The sequence below is a fragment of the Sciurus carolinensis genome, chromosome 3, assembly GCF_902686445.1.
Source record: "Sciurus carolinensis chromosome 3, mSciCar1.2, whole genome shotgun sequence".
Classification (NCBI taxonomy): Eukaryota; Metazoa; Chordata; class Mammalia; order Rodentia; family Sciuridae; genus Sciurus; species Sciurus carolinensis.
In genome coordinates this window covers 91,323,733-91,336,940 of record NC_062215.1, presented here as the reverse complement: position 1 = coordinate 91,336,940, position 13,208 = coordinate 91,323,733, and the positions used below count along the sequence as shown (strand labels likewise).

Here is a 13,208-nt window from a genome sequence, read left to right as displayed (position 1 = left end):
AACAAATATCTCTATGTCATCATTATCTCTTAAAATATCCTTGAGTTCACTTCTGAAAATATCATGTTTTTTAGTTGTAGATTGCTTGCTGGAGAGGGAGAAAAGAATTTCTAAGTATTATCAATTGACAAAAAATGTTCTAGGGAATTCTACTGATCTGTTTCACATTTCCTGATGAAATTCTTGAAAATTCCATGAAAACTGAGGCAACAGAATAAAACATTGTCAAGATATTGGAAATTAAAGACTACTGAAAATTAACTAGTACCACAGGGAAATTCTGTCTTCTCAAAGATTCCCCATATTGAAGATAAGAAAAATTCCTGACAATATTTATGCCTCTGTGATCTCCTTTTCTCCTTCCATATTATTTATTAATTTGCACTAAGACACATGAGTGCACACACACATATACACACTAGTAACAGAATCCCAAAGTTGATGAGCTCTGTGACCCAGATATAACACCTAAATTTGTCAAGGTGAGACATCCGTGTTTAGGTGCTTAAAAGGATGAATAGTTCTATATGATCACCTCTAGGCCTGAACTTAAGCAGTCAGTATGGGATTTCTTAAACTGTTAATTACTTCCAATTACAATGGCATATTTAGCAAATGATATAATTCAACAATAGAAAACTAATAAAGCCCAAGCCATAAAACCAACAGTGGAGACACCAGGATATATGCCATGAATAATATTTAGATTCAATCATAACATCAGGTCTCTGTTATATATCCTTAACTAAGGTAGTCATTTTTTCCCTTCATCAATCATGAATGCCTCCTGACTTTTATAAGGCAATAATAAATCCATCTCTAAACAATTTGCAGGCAAAACAGCCTTTAGTTTTTACAGTTACATGACTGGGTTATTTTCCTTTATGATGTTCATATTTTTATCATGTGCCTTGTAAATTTGATTTATTTCAACTAATATACAATAAAATCCTCATTACCTCAAATTATCAGCACAATAAACTGTTCAGACTTTGTAACATTTGTAAAAGAAAAAAACATAATGCATATGACTGACATCTTTGTAACATGCAACATCTTAAAATAAATGAGCTGAAGACAATTTCTTGTTTCTGTTTAAACTGATACTCACCAGGAAAATTGTGTTTTACCATATGCAAATGAGGTGGGGCAAAATGACAACTTACTACTATATAAATTCAACAAGGAGAAAATATTGCTGAAATTTTGACATGTATCCTTTGGTATAACTGTATTTATAGAATTGTAATCTAGTGGTTACTTTCACATTTGTAACACATTTACAAAATAAGACCTAACAGAGATTTGTACCTTCTATTTTCTACCAAGAAAACTAGAATGTAAGCATGTTTTCACTACCGTCTCTTCTTAATTTACCTTATGTTTTAAGTACAAGATCATTATCAGTATTTTCCAATATAAATCAAAATTGTTGAGAGTTAAATGTAAAATTTACTAAGTCACTTGACCATCATTGTTTTTGTCACTCATACTTACTTTTGTCATGAATCTAATTTTCATCTTTCTATGGTGCTTAACTTTCTGGAATATTTTCAGTTTTTTTTTAATCATAATGCTATTATGACTAAGTATAAAATTATAAATTCAACTTATTTTCTCTCATAATTTTGTGCCAGTGTCCCATGACCCATGATTTCAGGGCCCATGTGTGATCCAAGGGTTTGTTTAGCTGTATACAGGTAGAATTGGATCCTCTGACCCTGTTCACCTCTGAAGGGACAGCCATGATCCCAACCAAAGGGGCAGGGAAACTGGAAAAAATATCTTGGGCCTTCTCAAATTGATTTATCAATAATCTGGTCACTGGATGTTGTAAAAACTTTTATTTCCCTTTAAAACTATTCATGGAGAGGATTCCAATCTCATTTTGCTTCACTGGAAACTATCCAAACCTACAATCTCAATACATCTACACTTAGTTGGTGCCTCCTGAATGCCAAGGACCTTCAATGTTTCTTCACCTGGTGAAAGCCCTACTTGACTCAGGCTGCTGTGACTGTCTCCTCACCTAGGGTGCAGATTCTGGATTGCTCTCTATCTTTATTTAAATACTGATTAAAATCATATGCCCATTTTTATACATAAGGACAATGATCTTGTTTCAGAAAGAATGACTTGTCTCAAGACAGTATTCCTTTAACTTAACCATTGCATAAACTTTATATTTTGAGCCAGAGACATCAGTGATAAGTTAGGGTCTTACACACTTCAAGCAGATTAGATTGGAATAACTTTATCACCTCTTTATTTGCCTAATATATATTTTCTCAAGCATTATTTTCTACATCAAATTCTATCTGCCACTCAGAAATGGACAGAGAGAGAGATGGCTGGATGGCAAGATAGATGAAGTCTGTATGGAGAATGCATACATACAAGTATACACAGTAGCATCTATTCAGAGTGAAAAAGTCACAATTCTAAATGGACTGTAAAACATAATGAAAAGTAAAAGTTCTTCCCCCTCTGTGCTTCTATTTTTAAGAAGTAATCTTCCTCTAGGCAAGTTATGTTTTATTTTTTCTGATTATTTTCCCTATATTTCAAAATTAGTCATAATATCATTGATTCATTGTTCTCATTCTATCAATTCCAAGATATCTGTTCAATTACCTCTATGAATCTCCTCCACTCCATTTCCATGCTTGTTCAGTGTTATTTTTAGTCTTTTGTTTCTTTTGTAACCTCGCATTATTAAAATAATATTCTTACTTTATATTTCCCCAGCTCCAGTCAGAATTTCGATCACACTCTATAAATTGTGCCTCTGTTTCCCCATCACTGTTTTTCCTACATTGCATTTCCCACTTTGAAACAATTAAAATTTGTTCATGTTATGAATACTAAATTTTATTGTGCCTTTGTTACTATCTTTGTTATTTACAAAAATTAAATTTAGAAGTAAGACCAACATCAAAAACAATGTTTAAATTATCTTTTAAAATATTTCTCAGTTTTATAAATTTTTCTCAGTTCTTGGTTATAGAATTATCTTCCCTTCTCAAAACAGCCAGTGTTAGACTTTGAGGATACTAGAAATAATGACAGGTGTACTCTTTCCTGATCTCACTTATTAAAATAATTCCACATCTTAGATTACTTTATAATTGGGCCATACTTCTGTTTACGGTTTTTATTTTTTATTACAGTGTATTTGCTTTTCTTTCTATTAACATACTTTTTATTTGCATTGAATAACTTGCTTTGGGAAGAGGGGACAAGCTGTATGAGGGATTATGAAATTATCAAATGGATGAGTGGAAACTGAAGAATGCATTTAAATCCAAGTACAATTGTCTCCCGTTTCACTGTGGACACAGACTGCTGTTGCTTTTATTCCTCAGGAATAACTTAATCTAATGACAGTATTTTCCATCCAAGGAAATCAAGCATTTATTAAATTCAGACACTGAACCAAGATCACCCAATTGGTGGAAAGTCTGGGACCTGAACCCATCTCCTTAGTCCCAGTCCAGCACCCTTTTCATGCCACTGAGCATCCCCCCATCTCCTTGATTTGCTGTCAGAAATCCTGCTCCTGTGCCACAGGTCCAGGTGCAGTCCTTGCTTAGATGTGGGGGTTTTCAACAATGAGCAAATATTGGTTTTAAAGAACGCAAATGTTACTGTTTTAGAACATCAGAAAGTTACTGGTCATACCTTGCTAGAAAGCAATATTAATCATGTATGGCACATTTGTTTTGATTTTGGAGAGTTGAATAGAGTACTATATTCTATTTCTGAGTTTTTCCACTGATGCCTTGATTTACTAGTCAATTATGTCCAATTAAAAGCTTTCAAAATCCATGTTTAATAAACATTTTGGTAAATAATCAATTAATGTTTCTTTTTTTTTTCCTTTTAACCAATCAATATATACTGGGTAATGTTCTAATGAATATCAATTGAAATCATATTATTCTGCCTTATTATGAACTTAAGACATTTTCAATATTTATATTAAAAAATTCCACTGGAGTACATAAAATTTATCCCCTGAAAATCATGAATTCTATCTAAAGTTTAAAAGTGTTATAGTGTTTACTATTGTTAGAATTTCTGTTGTCATGACAGTGCTGGTATCACAGAAAGACAAGTCAAATTCACTCAAATGGAGAAATGTCACAATTTCTTAGTTTGAGACTAAAAAGAAGTTTTTTAACAATGTATTACTATTTTAGACCACAACCTCCACAGTTTTTACCAGAAAGAATGAATATTTAGAGCCATTTTGACCATGAAAGAGCAAGTCCTTTTCCATTCACTTTCTAGGTACCTTCTATGTTAACAGTGGGTTTGAGTCAGAAGCATGATCAGATGGGTGGAGGTATAGATAGAGCTATAGTGGGGACTCTGGACAAAGACAAGTTCAAATCAGGAAGACATATGAAATAGGTGTATTCATACTAAAGACATCAGCTTAGTGACTTGTAAACAAAGGGACCAGTAGGATTGAAATCCTGGCTCTGATACTATTATCTTAACTGCTGAAGACGAAATAAATGTACTTTTTGTGAACAAGAGGAATTTAATATTCTGTATGAACACAAGGAATCATGCATTCATTCATTTTATGCATACAAACACACACACATACACTTTTTTATTTAGTATTTTATGTGATAATGTAGTAAACAAGGTAAGAGTGGTACTCTTTTGTTTGTTACTCCAGACTCACTTTCCTCCCTTACACCACTCTATGGTCAGAAATGTTTAAACAATAAGGACTTTTACAAAAAAGGAGGACTTTCTTGCTTTGGAGCTTCAGGTCAGTGTAAAGTTCCATTAGATCAATGGTGGAAGGGAGAAAAAGGAATGAGAAGGAAGTCACAATATTTATTCTCCTAGCTACTTTGCTTTAGAGTTGCCAAGGTGAACTGCATTTTCCTAACTGAAAGTTTTCATCCTTCAGAACTCATATATTAAAACCCTAACTTCAAATATGATGGTACTTATAGGTGACAGTTTTTAGGAGGTAATTAGTCTTAGAGGAAGTCAAAAGGATGAAATTATTGCCCTGATAAGGAAAGGCAGAGACCAGAGCCTTCTTTCTTTCCACCACATGAGAATACAGTGAGAAGACAGACATTTTCAATCCAGGAAACTGACCTCACCATAAAAGGACTCTTGCCAGACCTTGGTCTTTGACTTTGTGGCCTACAGCACTGAGAAGATAAATGTCTGTTGTTCATGCCAATCAGTGTATGACATTTTGTTGTGGCAGTCCAAACTGACTAAGACACCTTGGTTTCATTCATGATTTGTACCTGTCCACACAAAAACTGGGACTTAAGAGAATTCATTTGATATGCACCAAGCCCTAGCAGTCTTTCTAGCTGCGGGGCATCATGCTGGGACTTCTCTGGTACAAACTGTGGAGTATGTACCCTCCCAGTGATAGCCCCCATCACTCTAACTGGACTAGCTCCATGGCAGGATTTTGAGGTGTCATCACTAACCACAAATGCTCTGAACTTAGATTCGCTACATCTTTAGACATTTCTTTGAATAAATCCGACTCTTTTTTTAAGTCAGTCATAGTCAACAATTATTTCTTTCCACTAATAGTCCTAACACATATCAGCAGACACTTAAAAATATTATTAGTTGTAGTGACTATACCCCAATAATAAATAGTGTGCTACATGTAGTTTATTTTTGTACTATCCACAGAAAAATAGCTGAATGCTTTGGTTCACTTTCTCCTAGTTTAATATAACACAGTGGCAAACCACCTCTACTCTTCCAGGAAGGGGGGGGGAAGCTGATATTTACATCTAAATTATAATTAAACTTGGCTGTGCATTCCTAGCTCTGAGGTGACTGGTCAATTTGAACAAATTGATCAATTCAGAACAACCACTCAGATGTGCTGCAACATACAAATCTCTACCTGCAGAGAACAAGGTTAATAAATAGCGTCTCCTGTGCTTTCTCTGCTAAAACAAGTTAACACCTAAGTTGCTTGTTCCCAGAATGGGTTCACCTAAGGCCATGCTGTGGTTTGGCTCATCATTTACCTGATGTGGCTAGAGAATCACTCAATTTAAATTACAATATATTGCAGCACAGTGAAAGCTATTTTCTAAGCTTTATTATGTTAGGGAACCAAGACGGCCTAATCAATTTAAGGCAGTTTTTAAACTCCTGTAGAATTGAATAAGAGGCAGATGCTGTGTAAAAGCCATTTAGATGAGCTTATGTGATATTTAAGACATCCTTATTATTCCTCAACAGCCATAATGCATATCATTTTTATTTCATATGCAAAAGAGCTTTCAGTATTATATATTTACAGATCAAAATATCATAATTACACTTTCATTCTGGTTAGTGCTTGAATTAAACTAAAATAAGACCTGTTAAATCTTTTCTTTTTATATTCAGGGTAAAACAGGAATTTCCCTCAAAATTTATCTTCTGCTTCTTCCTCTATATATTTAAGTCACCCTATGTCTGCATATTTCCTTCTATTTCTACTTCAGTCTATTCGATAACTTCTTACTTCCTGTCCATAGTACTCACATGTCTTCAGTCTTTCTGAGATTGCTTTTATCTTCTCAACGTATGTACTCTATTCACTCACAGTCTCCCTGGGAAACAACTAGCCAATCTACTGAATTTACCTTGTGATGATGTTGAGACTTCTTAAGTTTCTTATATATATATGTTAATGGGAACTTTCTGAATATAATCACTAATCCAAAGAAGACAGAAGGAACATTTTTAGAAATCTGGGTTCCACCTGGATTTTGTCATCTACTCACTGTGCATTTAATTCTCAAGTTTCCTTTTTAATTTTCTTCTGTTGTTAAAAATGAATCAGACTAAGATAAATTTTAACTCTAACATTCAGAGACTAAACTTCAGGCACCCTGCCAAATTATTGGGAAAATTAATTTGAATGTAGGAAAAAAAAAATAAAAGACTGTGCAGATGGCCACCTACTGAACTGTATATGGGCAGAGGTAATTCATATTCTGTGATTCCATCAGAGGCAACACATATGAGGTAGATCAAGGAAGGTTACAATCATTTTACACTTTTCCTATTTGGTGGAGGTGTTATTTCCTTGCCTTGGATGTGGGGTGGGCTCTGACTGCCTGATTAACAAGAATACGGTAAAAATTGGCCTATATCAATTTTAAGGTCAATATATGACCATCAGCATCCACATCCTGTCTCTTAGAATGCTCACTTTTTGAAGTAATATCTTAAGGGAGTAAAGAAAGCACCCTGCAGTATTCTGCGTGGGCAAGACATGTACCCCCAAGCCAATCCCCTGGCTCAACTTTCAGCCAGTGACAACTTGCCAGCCTTGTGAATAAGATGTCCTGAAAATGGATCCTCCAGCTACACCTGAGAAATCCCAGCTGATGCCTCGGGGATGTGAGAGGAGCATCTCCACAGAGACTTGGTCCAAGTGATCAGGGACAAAACAAATGACTGTTGTTACAATTCATAACTCCCATTCTGCTCATGTCCCCATTTTTTCCCATAGGTATATTCATGTGTATCTAGTGGAGGGAATTAGCTTTGGAAGCAGGAGGTCCAGAAAAGTACCAGAAACTTTGGGATAAACCAAATGATATATAGTTTCTGTGGCATTTGCCAAAACAACAAAAGTCTAAAGTCAGAAAAAGTCATAGGAGATCCATTACTCATTTTAACACTGTTGTTTATCCTCTTTATCACAGCTCTTACTTCTCTGAAGTTGATAATGATCGGGCTATAGGATATAAAGTTAACAAAACATGCCAGGCACAGTGACAAACACCTGTAATCCCCATGGTTCGGGAGGCTGAGGCAGAAGGATTGCAAGTTCAAAGACAGCCTCAGCAACTTAGTGAGGCCCTAAAGCAACTTAGAGAGAACGTATCTTTAAATAAAATGTAAAAAAGGGAGTGGGGTTGTGGCTCAGTGGCCCTGTACCCAAAACATAAAATAAATTGACAAAACATGAAAGTCAGTGATCTGATTTTAAAGACATAAAATCAATTTTGAGTTCAAATGACACTTTCTATCATTTAACCAAAAATTTAAAAACAAAGTTCACAAAGTTCATAAACACTTCACTGTGTGCCCAACTTTTAGAAAAGTATAATGTGCTAATTTATGTATGTCCCCAAAGTGATTAATGGCTGAAAGTTTGACTATACCATCAGAAGTCAAATTCTCAGACCAAAAAAGACAACTGATTAATGCCAAATGCTTTTTTTTTCTTGTTGTTATTTGAATTTTCACAGAACTTAGCCCAAGGTTTCAAGTCTGTAGGGCAATAAGCAAAAACCCTTCAAACCTGTTGTCTGTTTGACAGAAATACCAGTCACAGGTAAACTGCCTGCTAGTAGCACCCATAAAGGGACTAACAGAGAACACCTTGTCACCCTCCTCCTCCTCCTCTCCTCACCCTTTTCTCCCTGGTAGCCTGGAACCCCTAAGCCAGGTTCTTCAGATAAACAGTACTCTCCTCTTCAATAGATATTTAACAGTCCCGTATATGGTGATATTTGCAAATATAAGGGTCCTAACTGCCCCAGTGGTCACTGTGTAGACACAATTTCAGCCTGAACACTCTCGACTGGCTGCTTGCAGTTCAGGCTTATATCCACCTACAACTATGCTCCTCTGGATCTCAAACACAAATGGAATCATATTAAGTTTAGTTCAGTTTACTAGACACTTTTCTTTCTCAGTGAGAAAATTGGAATTTGGAGTTTGGAAATATTGGTTTCTCTTCCAAATATATTTTTAACTTTGTTCTTTTACTTTTTGGTATATAATGCTATTTATCAGCCAGGTTGTTAAGAGTTTTATAAAAGGAAGTAGTATAAGATGATAATCATTGTTGATATAGTGTCTGCTCACAGAACTAATCCCAGCCTAAAGAACTCATTTAGTGTCTTGTTGCTATTGTATTTACATTTATTGTTATTACTTGGTGACCTTCATTTATTAATGACTGGAATTTAAACTCTTCAATTTGGCACAAAAAAATCACTGTTGTCTATTGCTCCAAGGTTGGGCTATACTTATTATCTCTATTAAACAGAGGTTGGAAGATATTTTTATAAAAAAGTTTCCAAGGTGATGGAAATCCATCTCTTTTCTTTCAAAGATTCTGATTATTGGTCTCTAAGAAAGTTTCAAATATTTTAAAACTTAGGTTTTCCTGCTTTATCGTTGGGAATTCCATCCTTATCTTTCCCATAACTATCTACATTTGAGCAACAAATTTACAATGTAGCATTTAATACTCATAAGAACACCACAGCCATTATCTATAGTTGTTTTTCCTCTTGTACTTTTCTTCACCAGTCTTCTATTTTAAACAAATGCAAATATTATTTGCATAATAACTGAATCTGTCTCATTATCTGGAAATTTCTTCTGTCCTTGAAGAAATTAAGTGACAATTACGCTATTCTGAACACAGAATTTACCTCTTTAATGTACTTATGAAAAAATATTTTATTTGTAAAGAGGCATGTCTCTTTCCTATATTTAGTCTAATATTTTTATTGTATTCTATCTGTTAACATGCATAAAATGCACTGATATGTTTACAGGACAATTACAGTGGTTTTGTAAAACTCTTCTATAACTTTTCGGGAAAAGCAGACTTTACATAGGAACACCTGTCTTATTATTATTATAATTCGTCATCTTATTTGTCTCATGTAACTTTGTCAAAAAAGATCTTACATACATAGGTTCTTATGCAAATCACTGGCAAATACTCTGTTTTGTTGAATAGGAAAACTTGCAGAGAATGAAGAATTTAATAGACTATTTTCCAACAAAATTTTGACAATTACTTTGGAATTTGACTTCTGCAAAGGACTGAAATCCATTGATCAAATAAAAGGTCACCAGTATGAACTAAATGTGATTCATCTCTTGTGGAATTCCATCAAAAGCCCTTACCACATTCACCATAAATCACTGAGGACCTTTGAATGTGACATTACTCAGTGTCCCCTATATAAACTAATTTAGAATTCAAGGAGAAAAATAAGATTCTATTTTCTAAAAATTGGTTTCCATTATCAGTTCTGATGATAATCACACAATATTTTCTTTTCCCTCTGGTTTCCAGGAAGCTCAGGTTCCAATTATCTTGATCTTTTTGATAGGCATAATTTCATTCTCTTTGTAGATCCAAATTTTTACCTTTTCATACTATATTTTAATTAGCATTTTTCTGACTGACATAAGCACTTTATAATATGATATTTCTTATTACTCCTAAATTATTATAAACTAAAAACTGCACTATACTCTAACCCTTGTTGTAATTATTACATGACTTAAATTAGTTTGGTTCAAATTAAAGAAGGAAGTTGTGTAAACTAAATGTTGATCTTGAAATATGTGGAGTAAAATAGTCTGCCTTAAAATCTTAAGGTAGTGTTTGTTTTTGTTTTATTTTAAATTGACTTTTGGTTTCAAATTTTCAAGGGTAGCAGTTATGAATAGCATATTCTGCTTTATTCTGTGATATCAAATCTCTTTATCCCTTCCATAAAGAAGTTTGGTTTGGTGATGCAGCTCACATACAAAACCAATATAAGACAGTACTTTTTTTTCCTCTAAAGCCTTATGCTTGATTGTATTGCAAGATGAGTGTGAGGGTGAGGAATCATTTGGACAAAATCAAATAAGAAAATGAATATATATTCATAATAAGGTTACTCATTTGGCATTTGTTCTGTGGGTACAAATCAGTTCTATTTCCTATTTCTTATAATTCATATTATAAAGTTCTTCTCTTTATAACAGAAAAGCAAATTGTTTCTTGAAATATTGTCTTCATTCTAACATACTATGTTAATTTTGTATATAGTTATGGTATTTCTTAGAAAAGAATAAACTGATTGTCCTCCAACAACTTTCTGTGTCTCCAGTATACTCTCAAGATGTCATGAATCATTGACCCTTCGTTTTTCTGTGTGGGATAAGAGGTATCACTTCATCATCCCAAGGGCTCTGGGATAGTATAGAAAAATAATCTTTCTTGCTCTCAAAGTGACTCTTAGATGAAAGAAAACAAGCCCATGGACATTCCAAGTGTCTGCCATGCTAAGTATAAGGACAATGTCTGAATTGAAGATCCCTGACAATGAATAAGTTAGCAATATTTCAGGAAGTTGTGCAACTATACTTTGATATCATAATATTTGAAAAAAGAACTTCAAGCTACCAAGAAAATCCTACATTGGAAAATGGTTTCCAAGTCAAAAACTAGGGCTGGGGATGTAGCTCAGTTGGTAGAGTGATTGCCTCACAAGCACAAGGCCCTGGGTTCAAATCCCCAGCATCACCAAAAAAAAAAAAAAAAAAAAAAAAAAAAAAAACTATTAGGGTTTCGATATGAGTTGTCCCCCAAAAGCTCATGTATGAGACAATGCATGAAAGTTTCAAGGTGAAATGATTGGGTTACAGAAGCTTTAACTTAGTGAGTTAATCCACATGAATGGATTAACTAGGTGGCAACTCTTGACAGGTCGGGTGTGACTTGAAGAGGTAGATCACTGGGGGTGTACCTTGAGGCTTATAGTTTATCCTTATTGAACAGCACTCTTTCTGCTTCCTTGTGTCCATACCCTGAGCTGCTTTCCTCTTCCGCACCTTCCTGCTATGATGTTCTACCTTACCTTAAGCCCAGATCAATGGAGTTGAATATCTACAGACTGAGACCTCAAAATCCAAATAAAAGAGGGTCCCAAATAAAATTTTCTCTTCTTCTTCTTGCCAGGTCTTTTGGTCATAGTAGCAAAAAGCCGACTAAGACAAGAATGTAAGAACTGAGGATGTATACAGTGCATATCAGGAAGGCAGTGGTCATGCTCAAATACTGTTGATTATGAAGTCATCCTCTTAGTTAGAATAATCTGAGTTTTGTTTACAGGAATTCCACCTCTATATTTCAAGGTTTTAGTTATTCACATGGATCTGTCCCTTTAATTCACATGGATTCTCCCTTGCTCCTAACATTGCAAAAACGAGGCAAGGCAATCCGTACCTGACTCCTGATATTTGTCCTAAAGTACTATCAACTTCACCCAAGAATTTTCTTATCTCTGGCTTGCTTTCCTCTGCCCAAAAGACTTCATCTCTCTACTTCATCTGGCTCTGTCATCTTGATTGATCTACTTCTTGATTTCGTCTTGTTTCTGATTAATGGCTCACCTTGTCCTCTCTAAGATCCCTCCTGTTCTAGCTGCCTACCCGATACCATTAACTTGAATACTGTCCTCAGTAATCCTTGCAGAGTTTTCTCATTCATACAGCCTCTTCACCAGGTCCCATGAACTGTAGCCTGTTGGACATCTAAATAGACCTCCCTTCTTGTGTCCTTTTATTATAATCCTTTCTAAGTGTCCTTAACACAATATCATTTTCTGACCTTCAATTATTGACCCTTAGCCATATACTCAAACCCTACCTTCCTTCCCTCTTAGAAGTAGTTATAGTCTCAGTGCTGTACAAAAGCCAGATCTCCTCAATTCACAAGAGATCATTGCCAAATATACTTTATGAGCTGGTTGTTAATCCATTAGTCACTTGAAATTGGCCATGGTAGGATATTTATAAAACAGGAATTGACAGGTGCTCCAAATCAATATTTTCCCCACTCTCCTCTTATCCTCACACCCACTTGCCCAGTGCCCACTGTTTTAGTCAGTTTTTATGTCATTATGACCAAAATACCTGATAAGGAAAACTTAGAAGAAGCAAAGTTTACTTGGGACTTACAGTTTCAGAGGCCTCAGCCCATAGATGGCCAATTCCATTGCTCTGGGCCCAAGATGGGAGGAAATATGCTCAGCTTATGGTGGGATCAAGAAGCAGAGAGTGGGATTTGGGAAGGGAATTCAGGGAATATGTACCCTTCCAGAGTATACCCTCAGTGACCCACCTCCTCCAGCCATGCCCCACCTGACTACAGTCATCACCCAGTTAGTTCATTCAAACTAGGAGAGACTGATTAGGTTGCAGATCTCATAATCTAACAAATTTACTTTTGAATATGTCTGCATTAACAGAAACTTTCAGGGGACATCCATATCAAAACCAACACCCTTTTTACAGCCAGATTATCAGCATGTCAGTATTACTCTGAGAGAGTCACCCCATGAAGTAGAAATAAATTAGAAAAAAAGAATTTCAATCTAACATGTAGA

General features: G+C 35.0%; 1 non-coding gene across 1 annotated transcript; it reads left to right on the top strand.

The window, feature by feature from the left end:
- The first annotated feature begins 11,273 nt into the window (after nt 1–11,273).
- On the top strand, nt 11,274–11,347 carry Trnav-cac (transfer RNA valine (anticodon CAC)). Its single transcript has one exon. It is a non-coding gene; the product is annotated as a tRNA-Val (tRNA).
- The last annotated feature ends 1,861 nt before the right edge of the window (nt 11,348–13,208 follow it).